Source organism: Megascapheus bottae, chromosome 20 (assembly GCF_031878675.1).
Source record: "Megascapheus bottae isolate mThoBot1 chromosome 20, mThoBot2.hap1, whole genome shotgun sequence".
Classification (NCBI taxonomy): domain Eukaryota; kingdom Metazoa; phylum Chordata; class Mammalia; order Rodentia; family Geomyidae; genus Megascapheus; species Megascapheus bottae.
Window position 1 is genome coordinate 5548510 of NC_143528.1, and position 27639 is coordinate 5576148.

Genomic DNA, 27639 nt, shown 5'->3' on the forward strand with positions numbered 1-27639 from the left:
TGGCTTTGAAAGATTATGTACTTACAGTAATTTTCTTCAACATATTTAGAAAAAATTATTTACATCTATATGGAGTAAGGGTTCTGCATTACCTTTTCTAATTTTTTATTTATAACCCGTGCATTTTAATGAATTTCCTTGATGGTTAGACTTCATTCTCAGGTCAGTATTCAGGAAATCCATGTACCAACCTTTGAGTTTATATTTCTGTTTTCCGTACACATGAATGAAAACACAGTTAGATATATAGACTTTTATATTTCCCCATCCCTTCCAAACTCTGAAGAGTTAATGACATTACCTTCTGTAATATTTGTTTTGAACCCACCTAGATTATTTCCTTTCATAGCTCACTTTTGACTGCTTGACAGCAACTCTTAAAAAATCATAAGATTCATTATATCCCTTGAAGATTACTGGAAAATTTGGAAAATTATGGTAAATTATATAAATCTATAGGCAAAAACCTTCACAGACTACAGGGAGATTTTCTTTTTTTATGCATCTTAGTACTGTTTCTGTAGTATTTTCTTTTTAATGCCCAGTTATCACTATTAACATGTTTTTGTAACTATTTTTCATATATAGTTCTATTTTGATGTCTTGTAAATTTTCCCTAGAATCTCTCTACCTTCCATGTCTCTAAGTCTGCAAATTCTGATCTCACTAGATTCTGTTATTTAAATTCACTGACATTATATTAAATTATTTTATTATCATTAGTACCTATCTCTCCATTAAAAGGGAGAGATAAAATACTCCATCTATCAATTATCTCCTTCCCTTATTTCAGAAAGTTCATGTTTTTAGTGCCTGCCTACAAGTGTGAGGCTGATTTCAAACTTCAGTACCACCAAAATTAGTAATAGTAATAGCAGTAGTAATTTCATTTCTTTTAAGCTCCTTGAATTGTGATGTGATCCAAGTTTTTTCATGTTTTCTGTTTAAATATTATTCCAAAGGAGGCATTTCAAATAAAATTTAAAATTTATATTAATTTCTCATTGTATGTGTATATGTGCTCCCTGCAGTATTTTTGCCTATTTCTGTGTTTGCTTACTTGCTGTGTTTCTTAGTCACCATTTTTTCGATGACAGAATTTCTTTCTATGATTGCTATTTGTGCAATGGAAGTAAATGCAGAATCTGTCACCTCATTTAGGATGCATTGTATGACAGAGTCAGCCTTTGATCTCACTAAAATGTCAAGGTAGAAGAAGACTGAAATGATAGGATGGCTTAGCAACTTCTATCCCAACTCTTGGGTTCAGACAGTTGAGTTTATTGAGGCAGAAAATTGAAGGAAGGGTGTTTACTCTTCTGCATACAGCCTGTGTATACCACCAGTCTTTGTTTTAACAATTCAAACCAGAGTCTTTTTTAGAAGATCACATGGCATTGTTTTATCATTCTGTAATAACGCTCAGCCCTCTTGGATAGTAGAAGTCAACATTTAACCTTTGATGATTCATTTCAACAGGGACTAAATCTTAATTTATAGATATCTCTTAGGTATTTTTCTATGAAACAATGGTCATTTCTGACCTTGAACAATAATAAAAGCATATTATCTCTGTTTTGCTTCTCCATGTTTCCTTTGCTCATTTTACAGGGATTTTTCTTTAAACATTGCCATCCTATACCCAGTCTTCCCATGGAATTCTCCTCATTACTTTGCTAAGCCTCTATTGATACACTAAATATGCACTGCTCTGTCTTTCCTCTTACCTAATCTCAAGTCTTTCTTTACCTAGAATCACCATTTCTCTTCCATCTACCTGAATTTTACATATGTAAAATTTCCTACTACAGCATCACCTACTAAGTGAAATCTTTTTTCAAACTCATATTCCATAGCCATCTTTCTCCAACATTGTTCATTATTATCGTGTGTTATTATTGTGTGAATGATTTGGCTCCTGGAGCATTCAAAAATACAATATTTTTTCTACATACTCTATACTCTGCCTGCCTCCAACTATATTTTTATTACCCAGTATAGTTTTTGGCACATAGAGATTGTCATAAATTTTTGATAGTTTATAACAACTGGCTATTAAGCAGAGGAAAGCAAAACTGTCTTTTCAGCAACCTTCTTAATAATGACCCTGCCAACTCCTTCCCACTCTGACCACCTGGGTTAGTTTAAAGTCTACAAAGTCATCTTTATTGCTCCAAAGTTTATTTGCTTTTAAATTTTTTCTCTAAATCTTAATTTTAAAGGTCATTTCTAGGCTAACTATTTAAGTATCTTAGCCAGCAGTGTACACAGAGTCAAATTACCTATTCATTGGGGAGTCCCTTAATTCCTCTATCCCTTCATGGACCTCCCCTTTTTTATTGTTCACACTCATTTTATTCTTGTGGCAAGAAAAGTTAAATGGGACTGGAAACAAGCAAACAAAAAAACCCATGCAGCTGATTAGGACAGACGAACAGGAGCTCAGAGAACTATCTTCCTAAGCCCAATGAAGTCTTTAAAAACAGATCAATTTCCTCTTCAACAGACAGCTTGGCACCTAAGATGTGGGTGACTTCAACTCATTTATTTGTGCTTTCTGGATAAGTTTTAGGTTTCTAATGCCAAAAAAGAAGAGCAGGGAAGAAGTAACTTTTTCCAGAGCATTAATATTTTTTAAGCTTCCCTTAAAGATCTTTTAGTAAATTGTTTCCACAGAGTCTTTGATGTGGAACCTCTGTGAGGGAAGTGACAATTCGTGGGCATAATTAGTCAGAGAGGGATTGAAGCTGGAGAGAAGCTACTCCTAAATTCTCTCTGCAACACACACAGAGAACAAGAGTGTGAGCCAACTCCGCATCGAACACTAGAACCTGTTAAGACAGATTAATCTTCACAATTGCTGCTGCCTTTGGGGTCCCTTTTGGTAGAGTGCAGGCACTTGCTATTCCTCTTGGACAGAAAATCTTTAGGAATTTATATTCTGCCCTTTTTATCTTTGACTGTGCCTGCCAAGGCGCTGCATTAGAGCTGGGCACTCTTTCAAAAGAAATATGCCTGATGTATTAAGTGCAATCATTTCAGTTTTTAGATGAGGGCAGAGGCAAAGAAAGGAGAGAAAGGAGAGAGAGAGAGAGAGAGAGAGAGAGAGAGAGAGAGAGAGAGAGAGAGAGAGAGAGAGAGAGAGAGAGAGAGAGAGAGAGAGAGAGAGAAAGAGAACATGTCTATGGTCTGTGGCTAGAGATTCTCATAGGTAGAGATAAAAGCTGGAGCTTTAAGCAGGGTGAGGAGGTGAGGAACAGCAGGGAAGCTCAGAGCCCTGTTGACAAAATGTATGTGCATGTATGTGTGTGTATGTGTGTACATATGTGTGTGTGTGTGTGTGTGTGTTGTGTAGGGAACCCTAGGTTCAATGTCAGCCATCTTAGTACTCATGACAGCAAAAATGGGGGGCACTGTGCTTGATGTTTCACAGGCTAACAGCAACTGGAGGAGTAGGGGTGCCTAAATGGCTACTAATGTAGGCAAGAAGTACTGAGTTAGACCCAGTCAATGTCCTGCTTTCATAGGCATGAGTGCGTTTATGTTCTGGGAGAAGCAAACATGAGACGTGAATACATTGAATTCCCTCTTAAAGTAAGATGTTCTACCAACCAGCGAAAATTGTCCTGCCGCTCGGAGCAATGATTAGAAGATTCTGACTAATTGCTGGCAGCCTTGCAAATGGAAAGCTGTCACCTCTTGAGGAGGGATGACATGGAAAGCTGAGCTCCCAGGGGACTGATTTCTTGAGACCAACCCAGCGAGGTGGGCAGGTGAGAGGCCAACAGTTCCCATGGGGTTATTGAAAGTATGTCAGAAGTAAGACAGAAATCAGATTTAAGCGGGACCAATAAGACATGGTTTTTGTTGATTCCAAAAAGGCATATCATGCAGTCTTAGTCACATACTAGTTCTCTCAGGAAGTAGCATGTGGGTTATGTTAGATGACAGAATGTTCTGGAACATTAGAAGACCACATTTGAGGCTTAGTAGGTCTGTTAAGGTCCTGATTACTGTGTTTCCATCATCATGACTTGGTACTATTCTTACTATTAGCTCTGTACTCAGGGCCACCTTCATCATGAATACAGTCTCTAGGGTTCTTTTTTCCTTATGTTCTGTTTGCGATGAGCAGTAAATCTCAGGTGTTACTGCCATATCTGTGGCACCATCATCACTGCAAATCAGTGCAAATCATCTGGCCCCATCTTATACCTATTGAATAAGAGATTATAGGGCCCCAGCTCAATATTCTGTTGATTTTTAGTGTGGGCTAAAGCTTGAAAACCACTGAATAGGAATCACGATTCTCCCAGGAAGTAGTAGTAGGTGGTAGCTCTCAGGAAAGGATGTGGTTCTGTAAGAATTGATACTGAATATTTATTACCACCTTCTGATGTTCCCTGTATAATTGCCTTAAATATATTGGTTCCAGATTTGTCTCTTAAAGAAATTTGTTTTTAAATTGTATGGTGAACCTAGATGTCCCTCAGTTGATGAGTGGATCAATAAGTTGTGGTATTTGTACACAATGGAAATCTATGCTGCTGTCAGAAAAAAACGACATCGACCCATTTGTTAGGAAATGGAAAGACTTAGAAAAAATCATATTAAGTGAAGTAAGCCAGACTCAAAGGAACTTAGGCTCAATGGTTTCCCTCATTTGTCATAATCAGTAGAAACCTTGGGCTCTACTAGCAGAGAACTGCAATAGAGCAAAACCTTGATACATAAGGCCATATAGTATGAAACTATTTGAAAGGACCTCCAGGGTATTGAAACAAAAGCCATATAACGAATGATTGTTGTCCTTAATGTACTATGTTATCTCTCATCTCCTTTGCTGTCCCTTAGGTATCTCATATTGTTACAGTACCTTACTTTGTTATCTGATATATTGAATTTATTTATATTTGGTTATTTGAAATTTGATAGGGAAGGGGGAAAACCAAGACGGGGGGGGGGCCGTGGAGGGGAGGGTAAAGGGTACCAAGACATGTGAAATGGTATCAATGTATGTGAATCAATGCACCTTCTATTTGGCAAATATCATGTAACCCTTTTATTAATTACAATAAAAATATAAAAAATAAATTGTATGGTGATTATACAGAGGGATTACAATTATATATGTAAGGTAACTAGTACATTTCTTTTTGAACATTGTTAAAGAAAATTTTGATAGTAGCAAGATGCAATTTACCCTGAGTGGAGACTAAATTTCCTGGCCTTGACTTTGCTGCCAATGTGGTGCCATGTCTCAGTTTTAACCAATGGCTTCCAAGTATATTCTCAATCCTATTCTCTACTCATACAAGTAATTACACTTGAATGCCTTTCTAATTTCCTTGTGCATCCTGCTACTTGCAGATGAATGGGATGGCTTCTTTTATGGCATATCTATACTCTTGGATTGGAACAACTAGTAGGAAGGATTTTGGTTCCACCCTGACAACTTCAGAACTATCATTGTCTTGGACATAACTCCTTTTGCCTGGAAGAGAAATGAACTTTTACCTCATCTGAACTATTCTTTGATCTCTATTACTATAGAAGAGAGCAACTGTAAACAATGTAATCCTTACTGGATCTGCGGTCAAACAATGCCTCTTTTGTACTTCTACTTCCCCAATCCTCAAGGAGTAAGTCTCTTAAAAAGAGGAGGAGATTTCATACTACTCTGTTAGAGGTCTCTCAGGAATGCAGAGCATTTGGCAGAAAATTACCTAATTTATCCACATAGTTTAGATTTAGCTTATTGACTGCTAAATGAAGCAGTGTATAAAAGGTAAAAATAATTTTCTCATAGGTTACTTTTCATACTGCAGTGCAGCTTGGGCTGCATTGATACCTATGGGACTATTTAGCCTCTCAAAAAAGGGTAAGGAGAATTCTATCTGGTTTATAGATGAGAAAATTGAGCCTAAGAGTAGGGAAGTCACATTTTTTTGTTTAAACATCATGTAATTGTACTATAGCTCTTTGAAAATAAGAACTGTGTCATTCATATCTATGGCCTGTATGCTTAAAAATGCTCAGGATAGAGTAAGTCTTCAACAACAGATTTTTTTGGCTAGTTAACTAAATGACAATGAACTAAGACCAAACTGAGCATATTCTTCTCTCAACAGATTTATTTTAGTAAAGTCAAATGGAAGTAAATTCTGGGTATTCTGTTATTTGTTTGCACTTAATTTTAGTCCAGAGAGAAGAGTGGGGAGGGAGGAAGGGGGAGGAAGAAGAGAAGGAGGAATGAGAGAAAGGAGAGGAGAGAAAAGAAAGGAAGGGAATGAAGAGAGAAAAGAATAAAAAGTATATAGTTAGGATATATATATCAACTCATTTCTCTTTGGAAAGGGGCTGACACTATAGCTAAGCAGGAAAGGAGCTGACAGCTACAGCTAAGCAGGATATAAACTAGACGATGCAAATTGAAATATGTGGCAGCATTGGATAGTTAGGCACTGCATACACAAAGTGAAAAGATGAAGATACAGATGACATGGACGAGTCCACTGAAAGAGCTCCCAATGGCCAAAGAGGAGAAACAATTTAGGCAGCAAAATCATTTATAACCTAAAATTTAAAATAAAAATCCATGAGCCCATACTGATATAAATGAATAATTGCATCAATAAATACACAAGGGAAAAAGAAGCAGATTTCCCTTAGAGGAGAAAACCCCAAATATTATATGTAGATAATGCCTCTCTAGAGAGGGGCAGTCCAGTCCTCCCGACCTCCCGAGGATGGGACTCTATTTAATGATTCACTTTCACAGACTATAGGAGAAAAGAGAAAGAATAACTTGAGTAATTTTCAGTTTTGGCAAAAAAAAAACCCTGAAAAACAAGGAATGGGACTCGGATAAAGTGATGCCACTTAAATGTCCTTTCCATCTCTAATGTGCTTTTTTCCCAACCCCCCGAGTCATTCTATACCCCAGAAAGGTCTAGAACAAACCCAGATGGGGGACACAGTATAGGGCCCCTGCCTAGTGCTTCTCAAGACCACTAAGGTTATGAAAAACATCAAAACCCAGAAAGGTCACAGACTTGAGAAGATCAGGAAACATAATGATCCACTGTCATGCGGCTCTGTGAATTAGATCTGGAGCATAAAGAGGAGAGCCATGAAAACTTCTGAAATTAAGATCAAAATTGCAATATTGGGAGGAATGAATCAGAGAACTGAATAGATAATGATTACATAAGTAGTAATAGTCCAATGGTTGGAAGTTGAGGAACTAATAATGTATTAATGTCATTGTAATAGGTTTCTTATTTTGTTGTCTTGGAGATGGAAGTCAGCACCTCTTGCAGGCTACTATAACTGCTGTGTTACATTCTCAGCCAATTTTCTTTTTTTATTGTAATGTATAGACGGGTTACAGTTATATTTGCCAGACAGTGGATGCATTTACAAGGAACTCTCCACAATCTCTACAACTTATCTGTAAAGTATTTCATTCCACAATTAACAGTTGATTTTAAAAATTCACTTGTGAGACTTAACTACTGACCAGAGATGGTAGAAGTTAGTGCACGATGGGAACAGAATAAAAAAAATGAGTGAAAGAGAACTTGAGAAAATCAACATCAAAAGATCTAACAGGATTGAAATAACTGAAAGGAAAGCACAGAAAATGGAAGAGAAAAGACATTTCAGAAAATAACAGGTAAAATAATTGCCCAATTTGATAATACTTACAAATAAATATACGGGATTCAGTGTCATACCTTCCAGCAGGATATATAACAAAGCAAAACAAAAGTAGACAATATAAAGCTGGGTGCTCATGTTTTAATCCTTGCTACTCAGGAGGCTGAGATCCGAGGATCGAGGCTCAAAGCTAGACTGAGCACAAAAGTTCATGAGAATCATCTCCAATTAATCACCAGAAAACAGGAAGTGGCAGTGTGGTTTACAGTGGTAGAGTGCTAGTCTAAAGCTTAAGACCTCAGGAACCAAGTCCAGGCCCAGAATTCAAGCCCCACAGTCACAAAAAATAAGACATGAGAAAGGGTATCAATGGATGTGAAGTAATGCACCTTCTATCTGGCGAATATAATGTAACCCTTCTATTAATTACAATAAAAAATGAAAAAAATATAAACAACAACAACAAACCCAATATGTGTTGGAAATGTACTTTACAAATTGATTGGGTAGTTTTGAGGGGAAGGGAAGTAAAAAAAATGAGAAAGGAAGGGATAACAATGTTTGACAAGAAATGTACTCATTATGTCACATATGTAACTGCAACCACTTTGTACATCATTTTGGCAATAAAATTTAAAACACACACACACACACACACACACACACACACACACGCACGCACACGCACACTGCAGCCTGGCACTTGTAATCCTAGCTACTCAGAAAACTGAGATCTGAAGACTGATTCAAAGGTAGCCCCTGGGCAGACAAATCCAGCTGAATCTTACCCCAATTTAACCAGAAAAAAGCCAGAAGTGGGGGTGTGACTCAAGTGTTAGTGTATCCTCTTTGAGCAAAAAGGCAAGGTAAGAGCTTCGTGCACTGAGTTCAAGCATTAGTGCCATGACATAAGCACACATACATTCACATGTGTACACACACACCCCACATAATAGTTAAAATGCTAAAATCAAAAGAAAAAAAGGTTTTTGTTGTTGTTGTTTGCCAGTCCTGGGCTTGAACTCAGTCAGGGCTTGAACATTGTCCTTGGGTTTTCTCAAAGCTAGTGCTCTAGCTCTTGAGTCACAGTACCACTTCCAGGTTTTTTTGTGTGTGTGGTCAGTTGTGGAGCTTGAACTCTGGACCTGGGTGCTGTCCCTGAACTCTTTAGCTCAAGGCTCCCACCCTACCACTTTGAGCCTCAGAACCACTTTCGGTGTTCTAGTTAATTGGAGATAAGAATCTCAGGGTCTTTAGTGGCTGTGCTGGCTTTGAACCACGATCCTCAGATCTTAGCCTCCTGAGTAGCTAGGATTACAGGCATGAGCCACTGTGTCCAGCTTCCATCTTTTTTTTTTTTTTTAAGATATGTAGTACCAAGAAATGGAACCAGGTCTTAGTGCATGCTAGGCAAGCACTTTACCACTAGGCCAAACTCCTAGCCCCAGAAAAGAAATTTTGATAAAAGTAGTAGCGTCAGTATACTATACACTGATTTGAGTGATCTCTTTGTGGCACTGGAATTGAATAAAGGGGAAAAAGTAAAAAAATTAAGAAATATTTTAGTTCAAGCTGTGCCTGTGCAATTTTCATATTTATATTTTGATCTATTAGTTCTTTAGTTCATAGTATTAATTTTCTGTCTTTCTCAGTCTCTCGAAGTTAATTTGTGATGCAGCATTAGTCATTGCTTTTATCAAGTATGCATCAAAGAGAAAAAGTCTGCATCTAGGCATGGATTCTTTTCCATTCAGTTTCTGGAAGGGTAAAGTTACCAGCCAGATGTTTTACAGGTGTACTGGAGCTCTCAGCAGAATCCTACGAATTTAGGGAGTTTCTGTCAAATTTGCCTCTGGCGAGAAAAATAGGCAATCTGGGCCACACTCAACCTTTCCTTCGAATTGTCGATCATTTTTTCTATGCTAGTCCTTCAGGAGTAAAGGATGTTACAAATCATTTTTGCTCTGTGACTGCCAGTATTCTCAATCCCCTTAGCCTTTCATTTTCCAAGGCAACTTTTGCCTTCCTGCACAGCTCTAAGATGCTGCATAACTACTGTGAACAGTGTGTGCTGGGAAGACTCTAGAGTGGGCTGGAGAATGGAAGGAAGCAGGGTGGACTGGACATGGGAGGACTGAAAGAGAAGCATACCTGCTCAGAGAGGTTGGCATAGACTATTCTATGATTATCTGGCTTTGCCTGGCCTTTCTTATCACATTGGGTTTACATCCAATGCTCTGTTGTTGTTTTTAACTATGTCTGTGATGAATTCCCTCTCTCATTGCTGTAATGACAGGTTTGTCAGCCTGTGTGGGTGTCTGTCTATAGCCTAGGCCTGTTCAAGAGAACACTCCTTTCATCAGAGAAGCCACGCCTGGGCTCCACCTCCCAGTGCAGAAATCTCTCCCCCCTCCCCCCGCCCACCCGCCAGCAGCAGGCACTTTCTTCTCTTCACACCTTGAGGACCGCACCCCAATTTTGTCCAGTGGCTCTCCTACATCATCCATTCCAGATTAATGCATCTTTCAGCAAGGGATTGTTCCACCTGGTTGACTTGATGAAAGCTTTATGAGTTGACATAATGTGAAGAAAAGAACAAAGGGAATTCACTATGTGCGTGTGTGTGTGTGTGTGTGTGTGTGTGTGTGTGTGAGAGAGAGAGAGAGAGAGAGAGAGAGAGAGAGAGAGAGAGAGAGAGAGAGAGAGAGAGAGAGAAAGAGAAGAGAAGAGAGAGGACAGGGAGAGCTGTCTGTAGGGGCAGAGGTTATGGCAGCTAAAAAGAGCTGCTGAAAACTTTATGATATTGGGAGCAATAAATCACTCATGTGTCTGCTATGAGGTACAGGAAAAAAAAAAACAGGTCCAGCTTTCAAGAACTGGACATGTGTGCACCTCCTTTCAGCCTGAAGCAGGCCTGGCCACTGTTGTAAACTTTATCTTTCTTCTGCTTTTCCCTCTTTCCTTAAAGAATTATTTATTCTAGCAGTTTTATTCTAGTGCTTTGTTAGTGGTTTTACTTAAACCACTAGTAAAATGTAGAATAAAAGAACACCCTCAGTGGATTTAGAAAATGTGGCTCTTAAGAGTGAAGGCTAGGAGACATGGCATAGAAAACCAGCTTCCTCTATTTGATGCACCCCTTGAAAATGCGTTTGTGGCTACATGTGTATATGTATGTATGTGTCCATGGTCTTCTTGGATCTTCATAATTGGTTTAATGTAAAGCAAAAATATTTTATCTTTACATCATTAAAGCTTCCTTTCATAGAAAAAATAAATAAAAGAGAACATCAAATATAAAGAAAAATATCGGAGAGAAGCCCTAAATCTGTCACTTGCAGAAACTCATGTCTCCATGACTAGACTTAGATATGCCCATGTCATTATAAATACCCTTTATACCTCTATAAATAGTTGTAGCAAATATACATACTATTAATTTCCTTCAGCTTATAAAAGTCTGGACACTTTTTGATTTTGGAAATGGAGATACTTAAAGATAGTTAAGGCGATGTGCCAGTGGCAAACTTCTTGGGAGACTGAGATCTGAGGATCGTGTTCAAATCCAGTCCAGGCAGGAAAAATTGTGTCATTTCCAATGGATCAAAAAAAAAAATCCAAAGGTGGAGCTGTGGCTCAAGTGTTAAGAGTGCCAGCTTTGAATTAAAAATAAGGAATTGCATCCCCGGTACAGATACACTGAACACACACATACACACACACGCACACACACACACACACACACACACACACACACACACACACACGATAAGTGGATCTTGCTGGCTCAGAGTGAATGATTCCTCATGGGGATGATTCTAAAGGTGGCAACAAAATTTGGATTTGGCACTTGGAAAATGTCATTTTCTATTTGGATCTGAGCATTTTCATTCTCGATTTAGCCAGCTATATGGAGAGGGTCTTCAAGGGGAATAGCCATCAAATCAAGGATGAGGCTGAAGTAGCTGGAAAATACAGCTTGTTTCCTGTTGAGAAGTAATTTTTATTACTATTTCTATTATTTCATTGACACTTCAATTGCTATTACAGTCACCACTTCAATACTGCTTTAAAACTCAGAAAGGCCCCCTAAAAGGACCTTGGCCTTACCAAGTGCTAAGTACACAGTCAGCTCTTAGGCAGCTCTTCTGTCTGAAGACCCAGTGCTTGCTATGGCTAGGCCTTTGTCTCCTTAGATTGCTGTATTCTGATTTCTGGTGACATGTACCTATTTTAGCTCATTGAATTCGAATCTCATCTATGAGAGGTTTTCAAATTATGAATTTCTTATCCAGAGTTCTTTCTGATAAGGAACAAGAAAAGATGAGTCACTGGCTTCCCATGCCATCTCAAGGAAAGCATCCCTTCTATACTGGAAAGGAAAAAAAATAAAACCTTGAAGCTGGAGGCATGGATCAGTAGATGGATCCCTAGCCTTTCAACAAAAGTTTAAAGGAAGAGAGTTTAAGTCCTGGTCCTGAGGTGAGTGAAAGCAGTGTCCGCAAGATATTGATATTGTGGATTATCTTCTATAGTTAAGTAGGTAAGGAAGCTGAATTTTTCTCTTCAAAGTTTATATTTGACACATGACCAGGCCTCCAATTCCCCAGAAAAATCTCTCCTAACTCAGACCTCAACCATCACTTTACATCCCTTCCCACACCCAGCATCACCATATTGCCAGGCCAAGCTTTGCACATTCAATAAACAAGGCTCCTCCCACTTCCACCCTCCCCTCCAACTAGTCAGGCTGCTGTGCTCTGCATTAGCTGTTCCTGGTCTCTAGGGTAAGACTCTCTGGGATGCATTTTGCAACATAAGCTATTCTCCTGCTCGGTGAAGCAAAGCAAAGGACTGAAGACAAGTCTGAAATTAGAGCTACCACAGCACTGGGAGTCAGAGAATCATAAAATCATAGAAGGTTTTAGTTAGAAAGGACCACAGAGATCTTTTTAGCCTGCTGAATTTGCATAATGAAGAAATGAGAGTGTTTACAAAGAGGAACTTAGAACTTGAAATATCCAGAACTAGTAGTGATGCTGTTTTAGATTACAAGTAGGTAGCCAGGGTGGAACAAATAAGGATGTCAGTACTACCTAGAATTTTCTAGCTAAGTCTGAGCTTGTACTTCTCTTGAAATTCCTTGACTCTGAAAGATGGAAACTTTTTTTTTTTTTAACAAATGGAACCTAAGTCACCTCACTCCTGGCTCATGATATACTGCTTTCCTCTATGTAAAAGAGATGTTACATGCTTTCATTCTTTAGCTCTGGGTAAAAAGGGACAATTTCCCTATCGTATCACATCAGTTTTGTATCACTTATCTGGGTTTTTAAGCAGAGCTATTAAAGTAGAGAAAGTAACCTGAAGGGCTCTTTTCACTATCTACAAAAATTAAAAAAAAAATAAAATATCATTTTTCTTTTCTTTCCCCTAAAACAAAAAGCTGAAGTTACAGGGACTTTGAACTGAGAGTATCTTCTTTCTTCCCCAGATTTTAACTCTTCCTCTCAGGTTATGAAGGGCTTCTCTCCTCAGAAAAGTGTCATTACCTTATGAGACATTAATTTCTTTGAATTCCTAAAGCATCAGGTTTTTGGGCCTCAGGATTTCAAAACTGTAGCTAGGTTATGGAGGCCCCATGGTGTGCAAACTTCTGTGCGTTAATGATCTTCAGTTATAAACCACAATTCGATGTTAGGGCTAGAAGCACTTTTCTCACATGGTCAATGATCTGTGCTTGTCTGATTCTTGCTCTTTTCTTCTTATAAGGACAACAGTCATGTATGACTCAGGCCCATTCTAATGACCTTTAAGGTGAAGGTTCTTGGCCTTGAGAACCTCTGTAAAGATCCTATTCTCAAATCCAGCCATGCTCTGAGGCATGGGGAGATAGAATGTAAGCATCAGTATTTTGGATAAAGGGAATGATTCAACATATTCTTCTCTGTTTCTTTCCTTCACTGTGTAGGTGAAAAATTGAGTTGTGGAAAGACTCAACCGTTGACCTTGAATATAAAGTGGAACTAGGTTTGGGGGGAAAAAAAGCCTATGCCTTTTGAAAATGTTCTGATAAAAGCCAAGGTCTGTGTTGCCTGCTGCCCTGTATCTACTTTTAAGGGTCCTCCATTTAGGAAGTCCACAATTTAACAAAGATAGACCAATGCATCACTTTGATTCAATTATGACATATTACAAAAATGCAATTGTTTATGTCATGCTGAAATAGGTCATGCCCTGACTTACCAGGATGAAGCTAAAAAGAGCAGCCACCTTTCTAGGGAAAGGCCACATCTACAATGGACACCAAGAAGCCTAGCCACTGAATCCCTTCACTGCACTAGGTGGCAATATGGAGTGAGTGGAGAAAACTAGACCGGCCAACTGGAATCCATCTTCCATCTGTGATCCTTCTTTCTGGAGATGGCCTGTTCAAGATGGGCTTGGGACAAGAGCTCAGGGAGCAGCGTGGGGCCCCAGTCACCAGCTGGAAGTGGTGTGTGCCTTCCCCCTAGAGCCTGATGACAGATCCCTGATTTCAAGAACTTGTTCTCAGCTTTCGGGCTTTTGCTTTCTCAGGGTAATGAGCTTTCAGCCTCACACTTGCTAACACTCACAAATGAGGCCAATTGCAGCTCAGCTGTGGATCACCTTTCAATAGTGGGTTGACAAGAAGAACAATGCATTTGTTTGCTGCTGTCGGAGTCTTCAGGGAGGATCTGTCATCCTTGTGGTGAGTGTCAAAAAGGTTTCAGGCTTCCTGTGTCTGTCAGAATAGAGGAGCAAGAAAGGCGAGTTCAAACCTGCTGACACTTCTGTGTAACACTCACAGCCACCTTTTCCTTTTCTGAGTTTCTACAGGAATAAACTTTGTTCTAGTTAAAGAGGCTTTTAATTATAACAAGAGCACACTGCCAATTAGGGTTTTCTTTTGTCTCTCTTCCCCTAGAAAGGATATAGTCACCCTATCTAACCTATATCCTTCATGGCTGTATGGTGGAGAACCATCTGCTGTCTGTATATAGAAGTACACATTGACATGTTGTGACTTTCTGGGCTAGCTGTGGTCTTGTGCTTCTTGGAAGAGTCATTCCAGCTATTTGGGAGACCATAGACAGAACACTGTGTTTACTGCCGCCTATTGGCTAGATGACCAAGTAGGAGGACTCACGTATTAGCAAACTTACCCAGAAGCACTGAGCATAACTGCTGATGTGAACAGTCCTCTGTGTTTCTTAAAGAACAGGGAACAGACAGCACATTGCCAAGCTTTACCGAGCACCTGTTCACACAAAATTTTACACCTGGATGCTTTACCTCTTGGAAAGGTTCCCTGGCTCCCTCCCCCACAAAAGAGGCCTGGAGGGGTGGCCCTGCTTAACATGGATTCTCTTCCTCACTGAGTTACTTTCTCTGTTTTCAATGCTTTGAAGTGCTTGTGACAGTATTTGTGAGATCACAATTGTGGCTGATTCTGCTTCCAGATTCTATTCCTATCAGCTTTTTCTATAACCTAATTTTTGCAAGACTTGAATGGCTCATAAGTCTCACTAAGTTGGAGGAGATAGTCCTGAATAAGTCCCAGAAATATACTTTTAATAAAAAGATGAAAAATTTTGAAAAACAAATGAGATCCTCCAAAGTAATTTAAGAGCACACTTATCCTCACTCCACTCTTGTGAGATCACCATCAAAATTAAGCTCTTTTTCTTCCAGGTTTCATGGAAAGAAATGGAAGCATTGTATGGGTGAATGGTTTGGTCCTATGGAAAGGCTAACAAAAATCTACTGCAAATATCTGTGGGAAGGATGCCTTAAAGCCTTATCTTCACTGTCAACCCTCATCTACTCTGTGGTCCAAACAACAGTTTATATAATCTGATTGGAGAGAAGGAATAATGATTTTTAAAAAACTGATTAGAAAATAACTTTATAAGCAGTCTGAGAATATCTGGCAATAAGAATCAACGGTAGCACTAGGAGAAGCCAGACCATATCCTCGGAGGGAGTGAAAACCAATAACCCGGGCTAGAAATTAGCTGGGGACCCTTGATATAAAATAATAATTTATGTCATCCCTGGACTTATTGATATTTTACCTATGAAGGTAAAGTGGAAGGGAACTAGTAACCAGGACCTCCAGACCAATAGCTGAGGCTGATTTCCATTACCTTTTGGAACTTGATGGACTTTCACTACAATGACCTCTTGTAAAACTTGGTGCTTGCTGCTTTCAGGGTTAAGTGGTTTGTCTCAGTGGGGTACTGGGTAAACTGTTGACCCTTGCTACAGTGTCCAAACTGAGGCACAGAAACTGAGTTTTCCATAGAAACTCCTCTTTAGTGCTGTGACCCAGATCAAGGGTCATTGGAAACTAAAGATCATCAGTAACCTCTCTCTTCCACTTGACTTTGCCCACTGCATAGTGCAAAAGCAGCCACAGGCAACCACTAAATGAGTGTGACTATAATCAGAGCCACTCCACTGAAACTTTATGGGCACTTGTGATTGAATATTGTAACATTTCCATGTGTTACACAGTAATTTGTTGTTTTGTTGTTGGAGGAAAGACTTGGGTTTAAATTCAGGATGTCCTGTTTGCTAAGCTGTACCTCCTTTTGTATTATTTTTTTTGCCAGTCCCGGGACTTGAACTCAGGGTCTGAGCACTGTCCTTGGGTTTTTCTCAAGGCTAGTGCTCTACCACTTGAGCCACAGCACCACTTCTGGCTTTTTCTATGCATGTGGTACTGAGGAGTTGAACCCGGGTCTTTGTGCATGCTAGGCAAGCACTCTACCACTAGGCCAAACTCCTGGCCCTTCCTTTTGTATTTTTTAAATAAGATTCAGGTCTGGGCCAGGACTGCATTCAGCCTATTTTAGGGTTCCTGTTGGAGCTGGGTGATTGGTATGCTCTACCATGCTCAGCTTCTTCAACTGAGATGGGGTCTTGTGGATTTTTCTGTCTAGAATGACCTAGAATTAAGATCTTTTCATTGCTAGTCTCCCAAGTAGGAAAGATTACAAGCATGAGCTCGGGCTTTAAAAAATGGTCTTAAGTTATTTTCAAACCATTTTAAAATAGAAAAATATTCTTTGTTGGTGGTACAAAAATTATCTGACAGATCAGGTTTGGCCACAGCATGGGCCAACCTTTATTAGAAAAGAAAACTATTTGCTGGGTGGTCACATTGGTGTTCACTCTGACAGGTGAATTAGGGTGTCTTTTCAAATCTGTGAAGCTAAATAAATGAGGGCAGGCCCCTCATGCCATCTAGAATGCAGTGTGTGTACCCTGTTGTTATTTCACATATCAGATTCCTGTGCGGAAAACACTTGTCATGCCATTAATAATCTTTGGAGGAACACCTTGAAACTCCACTGGCTGAGGGCACATTGCAAATTGACGCTAATGGTTTGTATTTCTCATTCTTGTCACCTCAGATCTAATCAACTGTTTTGTCATTTTTAATTCCTGTTTGGCAGGATTCTCCTACTTCTCTGGCCTTTTAGATAAATGTTCAGAAGGGAGACAGATTTTGGAGCCTGGGAGCTTGAGAAGAAAGATGGGACTGAGTAGGTGCTGCTCTTCAGTTATGATGGGATGGGATGGATCAGGAAGATATTTCAGTCCTCAGTGGATTTTCTTCCTTGCTTTCACCTTTCTGGCAGGGCCCACTCATGTCTTAAAATAGCTTTCTTTGGGTGTAGGACCTTTCATCCTTAATTAGGAATAAGATTCAAAATGCATAACATCCTGTGTCACCTAGAAAGAAGACAGAGAGAGGCCTCTAAGTCATGTGACATTTTGCTTTTCATGCTTGGCTTATCTTGCTCAACATGAAAATCTCTAGGATAATCTATTTTCCTATAAGTGACATAATTTTCTTTTTCTTTATAACTAATTGTACGTGTGTGTGTGTGTGTGTGTGTGTGTGTGTGTGTGTGTGCTCATTTTGGAATCTGGATCTGAAAAATAATGATAAGTAATACTTGGCATGAATTTATTTATTTATTTATTTATTTATTTACTTTGCCAGTCCTGGGCCTTAAACTCAGGGCCTGAGCACTGTCCTTGGGTGTTTTCAAGGCCAGAACTCTACCACTTGAGCCACAGCACCACTTCCGGCTCTTTTTTTTCTATGTGTATGTTACTGAAGAATCAAACCCTGGTCTATGTGCATGCTAGGCAAGCACTCTACCTCGAGGCTAAACTCCTGGGCCGTGAACATGAATTTTTAAGGGTGTGTGTGTGTGTGTGTGTGTGTGTGTGTGTGTGTGTATTTTGTGCCAGTTCTGGGGCTTGAACTGAATGCCTGGACATTGTTCCTCTGCTCACAGCTACTGTTCTACCACTTGAGCCACAACTTCATTTATACCTTATTTTATTAATCAGAGATAAAAGTCTCAGTGACTTTCCTACCTATCTAGCTTTGAACTTTGATCCTCAGATCTCAGCCTCCTGAGTAGCTAGGATTACAGGCATGAGCCACTTGCACCTGGCTTGATATGATTTTTAAAGGTAAATTGTAAGGGAGATTTGTAAGGGAGGGGAAAAAGAAAGGATACTAAGATGTAAAAAGAACTGATGATATCTATCTATCTATCTATCTATCTATCATCTAATTATTTAACTGATTTCTCTTAAGAAAGTTTACTGAAGTCCATCAAATAATTTGGAAAAGCAAGGAGAAATATAAGGGAGGCATGGGAATAAAATGAGAGGTAATGTTTAGAGTATACTATACATATTTATGGCATTAGCGCAACGAACCTCCCCCTTGTGTTATAAATGTATGCTAATTCAAAAGGGGAAGAACTTTGTTTCTATAGGTCAGAAAAAGAAATCCAAAAGCAAGTAGTTTCTCAAAGTCTTTAACTGGTAAGTAGCAGGAACAGTTTATAGCTGTAGATATATTTGGTTTTGGAGTCTATCAGTTTAACTACCCATTAGGTGACTGTATCTTTACCACCTCATTTTACCTCTCTCAGCCTCAGTGCCCTCAGACCAGAAATAAAACTGAACACAATAAAATTTCCCATGTTACTTCCAAGTCAAACTTCTCAATGTATTATTTTCACTCTCCTGCTTTCATGAAGAGAAGCAAACACATAATGGTTGAAAAACCTCAGACTAAATGTCCAGAATACATATTTTTTGGACCTGTGCTTATTTAGTGTAATTTCTCATAATGTATTTTCTTTGCTGTGTTGGAGTTAGAATCTAGGGCCTTGCACATGCAGGGCAAACACTCCATCACTTAACTGCACCCTGTCCTTCCATAACGTATTTCTATAAGCTAGAATATAATTAATCCGCAACAAATAGTAAGCACTCACACTCTGATAGACATGGTGAAAAGACACCAAAATGATCTGCTCTGACGTGTGTGTGTGTGTGTGTGTGTGTGTGTGTGTGTGTGTGTCTGTCTGTCTGTGGGTTATGGGGCTTGAACCCTGCGCCTGAGTGTTATCCCTGAGCTCCATAGCTCAAGGCTCTACCACTTGAGCCACAGTGCCACTTCTTACCTTTTGCTTGCAGAAAGTTTGTGAATTATTTCAAAGGGCTGGTATAAACCAAAGCAAATAACTTTTTAAGGAAAAGTTCAAGATGCTAAATTAGTTTTAAAAGCATTATGCTTATTATACTCTTTTTATTAAGATAAATATAGTTGCTAAGGAGATATTTTAGTAAGAGTTGAAGCCATAGATGTTTAGGAGATTAGAAGAAACTTTGTAAAATGTATTATTTAAACCTGAGAATCTCTAATTTTATAACTTAAATTTACCAATTTACTAAAGCAGTACATGGATTCATGGATGTTACAATATTGAGTGTCAACAATGGAGGAAAAGATTAGTGCTGAAATGGTAGAAAAAGGAAAAATCCTATAGGATAGGTGATTGGATCGATTTCTTTCCAGCCAATTAAAATCAGAACTCTAGAAATCTGCCCCAACAGTGACAAGGGGAATAGGAAGGGGATACGATCTCTAAATCAAATCCAGTAGAGGCCGTCAATCAACTCACAAGGATAAGCAACTACCGTTTCCTACATCACACAAGCTATAGCTTTTAAAAAATTATTTAGGATGAAGTACCTGGCAGAAGAGATATTCCCTGCCATATCATTCAGGCCCCAGTAAAATGACCTGCTTGCAGCTTCACTTATATGCCCATTTTTGGTTTTTTAAATATTGACGTTTAAAATGTTCTTCAGGAGAAGGTCACCTAGGGACCTTTAAGTTAGGGTTCACAAAATGATGCATACCCAGACGTGTTTATTACAAGATGAAAATACAGACTTTTTCTCTCTCCTAATTTCCCACAACCTAAGTATCTCTTTATTCATTACTTTAATTACCTAATCGTAAATTTCTTTAGGGGGTTACTTAGAAAGAAAATTAGCATCAAAGCTTGGCAGTAAATTCAGGGGCTTTTGGAGATAGTCCAAGCTGTTTCACCTGTGATTAATTAGATGGTTTTTTTCCCCCCTTTTAGTGCCAGAAGGCTGTTGAGGTCTTTAAGCATTTACATGACTGCTAGCAGAGCTGCATTATGATTGATGTGGGGGTCTGGAATCACAGGCTGTAGGCCAGCTTTTGTTTTTGTTATTGGTGGTTCTAGTGGTAGTGTGTGTGTGTCTGTTTGTGCCTGTGTTTGTATGAGAGACAGAGACAGAGACAGAATGAGACAGAAAGAGACAAAGAAACAGAGACAGAGAGATAGACAGAGAGAGATTTAGATTTCAAGAGCTTGGAGAAACTCCAAGGGTCTTAAAGACACAATGAAGAAACTTCTTTAATATTGTTGAAAGTAATATCTAGAAATTTCCAGCCAGAATTTCCTATCAAAATATTCCAGCAGTTTCAGATATAGGGGGTTTCACAGTGTCTTCTTCTCTCCATTAGTCACTGTGGATTTGAATTCTCTTTATTAGATACACTGAGGGATGCCAGACATGTTTTTAAAGAGCCTATATCTCATGTCATATTGGTGAAAACAGAGCAAAGAAAGTGGTCTCCTTGAGTAATTTGTATAAAATATCCCCAAAGTCCGGCAATAAAGTCAAACCTTTTGTTGTATTTGGGTAAAGTGAATTCTCTCTCCTTTGACCAATAACTACATACTCAAGGATGCACAGTAAAAGATGAATAATGGTGCTGAGTGTTAGTGGCTCAGGCCCGTAATCCTAGTTACATAGGAGACTGAGCTGAGGATTATTGATTCAAAGCCAGCCTAGACAGTCAAACACATGAGATTCTTAATTCTAGTTAACCAATCAAATGCTGGAAGTGGAGCTGGGATTCAAATGGCAAAGCATCAGCCTGGAGGTGAAAAGAAAGCCCCTAATATAATTAAGAGGAAAGAGAGAAAGAGTAAGAACATGACAGACAGAAAGAAAAAGACACAAAGAGACAGAGGGAGAAAATGGGTGATTGTTTTATTATCAGTATCCACTTATTTTTCTTCTTTATTCTCTGTGTATAGGTATAAATAGGTATAAAAGAATCCTTTCACACCATGACACAGTTAGACATAGTAGAAGCTCACAATATTTTCCTGGGCTTACTGAAGTCTACATCTACTAGTAACCCCTAGATTTGAGAAGATTAGCATATAGCAGCCATTGTCCCATAAATCCAAATGCCCAAGTCAATACTGAGTCAACATAATAAGGACTAGGGGCATAGCCCAAGTGGTAGTGCACTCCCCTGTTTTGTTCAAGGCCCTGTTTTCTATTGCAGTAGATAAGGGAATCATCTGATATTTATTTTCCCTTAAGGACAGAAGTATATATGAAGTGAATTGTTAACAGATATCTTTCATGTCGTTTTCAATGTGGTCCAGCAAGACTTCCATAAAAGGCCAGAAAATGAATACTTTAGACTTGTGAGCCATTAGGTTATTCTTGGAAAATGACTCAGTTCTATTTTTTCAAGAGATCCTGCATTGGTCAAGAGGTAAAAGAATGATGTGGCTGCTTTCCTATGAAGGAGTCCTGGTGAACCACTGGCCTGGAGCACTGTGCCTCAGCTTTAATGAGCATGTGAAACACGTGGGGATCTTATTAACTAGGAGGTTCTGACTCAGCAGGTGAGCCATGGAGCTGAGATGACATTTCTGATACACTCACTACCTCACTAAAGGGAGACCCAATGTCTCCCTCTTCTCTGTTTCCAGGGTATTTCCAGTAACAACAATGCTCAGAGAATAGAAGTTTAGAGATGGAAGGGGGTCTTAATTCATCGAGAATATTGCTGTAGTACTAGTGTTAGCATTCAACCTTTCCAATCCATTGTCATTGAAGAGCAGCCCTGTGATCTGTGGGAAGAGCCCAGACCTCTGTCTCCTGTACTCTATGTCACCTTCCTGATTTCCACCTATAAGACGGTAGCTGCCCAAGTTCTCCCAGGCCTTACTGAACAGGTGTTTCTTCCATGCCACAGCTGCACCCCTGGCCATCAAAATCCTTTACACAGCTCCACTACCTCTCCACATCCCTTCCCACCTCAGCGCTGAGGGGTCTAACTGCAAAGCAGAGGGCCCTCTGGCCCCTGCCTAATTGGCTGCAATGCAAGAGCTAATGTAGGTTGAGAGACCAATTAACTGGGCTTGTTTCTACCAAGGCTGCATCTGAACATCAATTATGCTAAACAACATGCCGGATTAAGACATTTCCCTGCCACTATCATTTGCTCTGGAACACTTCAGAGCAGGGCCAAAAGGAGCTGCCTCTCACTGTCTGTCTGAAGGGTTCTTTCTTCTCATTGCTGCACATGGGAGAGAGCTGTTTGAGAATGAGGCAAATCATGAAGCAGGGAAACGACCAAGACTAATTGGCTACTTTCTCTGGACCTCTGTCTCCAGACCTTGGAGATTAAGGTTCAAAAAGCTGAGAAGGATTTGAGTGAGAGATACTGGTAATTCATATGTATGGCCCATCCATTCCATTAAGAAATGAAAAGTGCAAGTACCAAGATGGTCAAAGAAAACTTTGTCTAACTTTACTCAGTCAGTCAGTCAATCAAGACATTAGCCCTACTGTTGAGAGGAGGAAGATAGTTGTATTTTCTTTCTTTTTTTGCCAGTCCTGGGCTTGAGCTCAGGGCCTGAGCACTGTCCTTGGACTTTCTCAAGGCTAGAGCTCTACCACTTGAGCCTCAGCACCACTTCCAGCCTTTTCAATGTATGTGGTACCGAGGAATCTAACCCAGGTCTTCGTGCATGCTAGGTAAGCACTCTAGGCTAGACCAAACTCCCAACCCAATAGTTGTATTTTCTTTCATAGGTTCTATTGGCATTGTGTTTCATTTCTCTCTCATCCCATCCTGTCTTATCTATCATTCTATCCCATCCTATTCCCTTCTAACTATCACCCCATTTAATCCATCATTCCATCCAATCCATTATTCCATCCTACGTGATTCTATCTATCTACTATACTATCCCATCCATCTAGTCATTATTCTATGCCTCCTGTCCTACTGCATCCATCATTCCTTCCCATCTTATCCCATCTCATAGATCACCCCGTCCTATCCCATCAATCATTCAGTTCCAGCCCTCTTCACTTCACCTCATTTCATATTTCTCCCTTAGAATTCACTAACTGGTTTTTACATCAACATGTTAGTATGTAAGTAGCTCTGTTTATTTAATGTACTCTAATTGTGCATCTCCTTATGCACTGACTATTCAAAGTCACTGCTAAGAAACAAACTCCCCACCCCTGCATTAACAGTTGGATTGGAGAGATTGAGTTACTTCAATTCCTCACTCATTCATGCACTCAACAAACATTTATTATTCAGTCATTAGATTTCAGGTTTTTGCTAGGTTACCGGTACGTTCTTCCCTTAAGTAAATGAGCTGTGTTAGCTGTGCTGACATGACTGTAATTGTACAGCTTTGAAAGGGAAACACAAAATACACCCCTTAAGATGTGTGTCACCACATTGAAATGTAATGTCAATTTAAAGCCAGTTGTGATGCTGTCACCATGCACCAAAGTGTTTATTTCAAACTTCTACCACTCTTGTTAAACTTTTGAAAACTTCAAGAGAAATCAGTATCAGGATTATGTTCCCAGCCATTGTAAAGCTCCCCCTACTTACATCTATTTTCACCTCCTCTTTCTGGTCTTGTAGGAACTGCTGTTCTTCCCCTGATGTTGGTTCCCCTAAACGTTATCACATTAGCAATTCCTGAAGTCTTGATTCCTTCATTCCATCATAAAATTAGGATCATGTTTGTCTTTCCTCAAATAAGATGCATTTTGAATCTACACCTTCCTTCCTTTTCTTACTGAGCAAGCCTATAGAATTCTTGAACTTATTTTCCCTTCTGTCTACCTTCAAATACTGGTTAATGTGCTTTTAATGCATTCAACTGCATCTTTCATGACCTTGACCTGGTATTTTATATTACAGGCCATCCAGTTCTCTAATTATTCCCCCTTTCCCTCTAGTTCTCCTCCATTTTTCCAACCAATACTTCTTTGATGATTAGTATTTTTTGCATGCCACCTTTATGGTGTGTTTTCCACACATAATTCTTCCTTTGACCTCATCCCTGTTCATTCTGTCCACACAGGGATCCTTCTAATCATCTGGCGTCAGTTTCTCATCATTTGCTGACTTTCAAAATGTATTTCTGTCAGTTCTACTCCTTTGAGCCTCTGACCCATCTACCTGCCACTCAGGCATCTCAACTCACTCTAAACTCAGCAAATTTCCACCATAACCTGATATACCCTGTCTTGGTGGATGACAATATCATTTGAAATTTGGATTCTGCTATCTACTTTTTCTTTTTCTCACTGTGACACCCAATTGATCAATAAGTCCTGTCAACTGTATTTCTCTAGCATCCAATTATGTCTGTCCTCTCTTTTCCATTCCTGCCTTTGTTTAGGCCTCATCATCTTTTGTTTGGACAAGGGAAATTTGATTATCATCTGATTTACTTGCATCTGATATTATATATGGTTTTACATGGTACATTACAGCCAAGGTTTCTTTTCTAAAATACAGTTTTGATTTGAAATAAAATCCCGCATAAAATTTCTGTGGCTGGCCACTGCCTGCTGTGGTTGTCACTTTGCAGAAACTAGGTTTGGCAGAGCCAATTTCTGTGTGTGTATGTGTGTGTGTGTGTGTGTGTGTGTGTGTGTCTGTCTGTAATTAGGGATAAACAGAGGGGATACTACTGTTGGAACCTAAAATTTCTCCCAAGGACTTCTTTGTTAAAGACTTGGCCTCCAGTGTGGCTCTATGAGAGAGAGAGTAAACACTTTAAAAGATTAGGCCTAGTAGAAGGTTTTAAGTCATTGAAGATCTGCCTTTGAAAGGGACTGTGGTCTTATGTCTTTCACTCCCATCCCTGCACAGAATACTTCTGCTTTGTTTGATACTTCTGCCATGATGTGAAACCTTAGGCTTAAAGCAATGCGGTCAACTGGTTCTGGGCTAGACACTCTGAAATTGTGAGCCAAAATAAGCCTTTCCCTTTACAAGTTGTTTTGCTTGTGTATTTGTTATGTCGATAGAAAGCTTACTACTCACAGGGTAATTAAGAACTTGGAATTTTAGATTTCCTCTTTCTGTTTCTTCCTCTTTCTCAGTATTTGTACTGGGAAATGTTTAGTTGCCCCAGATCAAATAAAAGCAAAACAAAATACCTTTAATCCTTATTTGAAGAGTTTATTAATTGCAACTGTGTAGATATTTCTGTAATAGTCAATTTCCAAGCTACTTTAGAATTGGAAAAAATGACTGCTTGGTTTGGGAGCAGGCATTTATTCAGAATCTCTGCTGCTCATGGATTTTGGGAAGAAATGCACACAAGTACCTCTCATAAAATGGTGGGAGCCAGTTCTAGCACACTTCTACCTTGGACTCCTCAGGTTCTCAACAAGAGAGATTCATCCTTTATCTGTACTGTATTACCCTTCTTCTTGAGCCAGGAATGGCAAACAATTTTTTAATTCATAAAGACTGTGATCAGTAGTTGATGTCTGTCCAAAGATCTTCAAGGAAAAAAATTTCAAATGACCTCTAAGTTCATGGAATGCAGTGCTGTGAATGATTAGTAATGTCTGCCACAAGTATGGAAAGCTATGGTGGCTGCATGTGCCATGTATTCTTCTAATAGCTGCTATAAGGCCTCTCTGAATAAAAAATGTCCTTAAGCAACTAGAAAATAAAGTTATGTTTTAAAGCCAGAACTCATAGTCTGAAATGCCAAGTTCTCCATTCTCTGCTCAGGCCTGATTCTTTGGGCTGATCTTTTAGTCCATTCTGAAACATGCTAAGCCTTAATCCTCTTGGAAAACCTGTAGTGCTTGTAATATCTGTGAGTTTTTATAACTGTTCTACTCACTCTGATGGTGGTGGGTCCTCTCAGGGTTTTGATATCTAGAGAATACTTATTGTGTGGATCGCTGGGGAAATCTGATTCACTTGTACCCTGTAAGGCATTCATGAACCATTCGAAATTATCAACACAGTTAGAGAGCTGTGAGCAGCCCATTGGAAGCTTACTTGCTGTTCTGTAAGATACAGACAAGCCTTATAAATGCCAATAAAAATGGGAAACATTTTCATCCCTTCTCTATAGCCAATGTAACTTTTCATTTTATTGATTGTTTTGTTGGTACTGGTGTTTAAACTCAGGGCCTCTCACTGGCTAAACAAATGGTCTACTACTTCAGCCACAGCCAAATCTTACCTTGTTTTTTCTTGTGTCAGTCCTAGGGTTTGAACTCAGGCCAAGGCACTGTCTCCGAGCCTTTCTGCTCAAAGCTACCACTAGTATATTTTTCTTTTCTTCTTAAAAAAAATAGCATCATCCATGATGTCTGTTATCATTCAGATGCTAAGGTAAAAACAAAGGGGAAAGATCTTTGGTAGAAGGTCAGTGCAAATCCATAATTAGACATGTTTTGTCTTTACAAATGATTGATATATTTCTTCCATAATGACATTTTCCTTTAAACTGTTCTTGCTCCCTTTTCATCTGACTTCTGTGATCAAGATACCCAGTCTAAGGAAGGCTGAAACCTTTTATAGGAGAATCTGACAAGTCCTACCTGGAGATAGGTTCCTAGATGAACACAAACTCTGATGCAGACTGGGACTTCCAGAAAGTGCAGACTACTGAGATCCTGAGCTCTGTTAACAAAAGATGAGGTGGAACTGAAGCTCTCTGCTGCACTTACAAGCTAATATTTGTTTTTCCTCTGGAGGCTGCTTTGTCTCATGGCTGATGTCTCCCATCATCCTGAAGTCCTGTGGTCTACTCGCCTGGAGGCAACCTCCCAGATGGCCCTGACTCTGTATATAAAGCAACACAGCTATAACTTTTCCCCAACTGTGTCCAACTGGATTATTCCTTTCTACACAAGAATGTATGTCATTGTCAACATCAAAAACATTTCTGCTTTGCTCTGGCAGCACCTGCCTTACTGATTGACGTCTTCCCAACAACTCACTCACACAAAGCGTTTAAACCGGTATGACTTCAAAAAGCAAGGTAAGACAAGCCTCATCAAGCAGGAATATACACAACTAATATGATTATGTCTCCTCTTCCTGGTGATAATAGAATTATGCAAAAGCTGCCTTGACCCAGTAAGGATTTTCTCTTCAAAATCATATCTCCGTCCAGCCATGTCTCACATCTCCTCCCCCTTTCCCCTTAGGCTTTCTGTGCATGGCAGCATTCCTTTTTAGTACCATTTTGCAAGTCCAAAGGCTTTCTGTCAGTCAAGTACAGAAGAGCAGTGGAAACTTTGACCCCCATCTTTTAAGTAAGTTATTGATGGGAAAATATTCATTTTGTAGCTCATTCTGAAATGTTGATAGATCATTTCCAATATGACTATTGTCAGCTACATACAGTTTAATGAGTGATACATGACTGCCTTAGGACATCCCCATTTGTCAGCTTTCTAAGTGGTCTGGGAACCTGCCAC

The 27639-nt window shown here is 39.4% G+C and overlaps 1 long non-coding RNA gene across 6 annotated transcripts in view; it reads left to right on the forward strand.

The window, feature by feature from the left end:
- The first annotated feature begins 13927 nt into the window (after positions 1–13927).
- Positions 13928–27639, forward strand: part of LOC150049120 (uncharacterized) — a 57789-nt gene continuing 44077 nt past the window's right edge. For 4 of the 6 annotated variants that reach the window (XR_016539019.1, XR_016539020.1, XR_016539022.1 and 1 more), the window contains exons 1-2: positions 13928–14395; positions 26911–27197. This is a non-coding gene — a long non-coding RNA (uncharacterized LOC150049120). Of the gene's footprint in view, positions 14396–21609; positions 21759–26910; positions 27198–27639 lie in introns of those variants that run through there. The other 2 variants (XR_016539023.1, XR_016539021.1) reach the window with 2 other exon arrangements.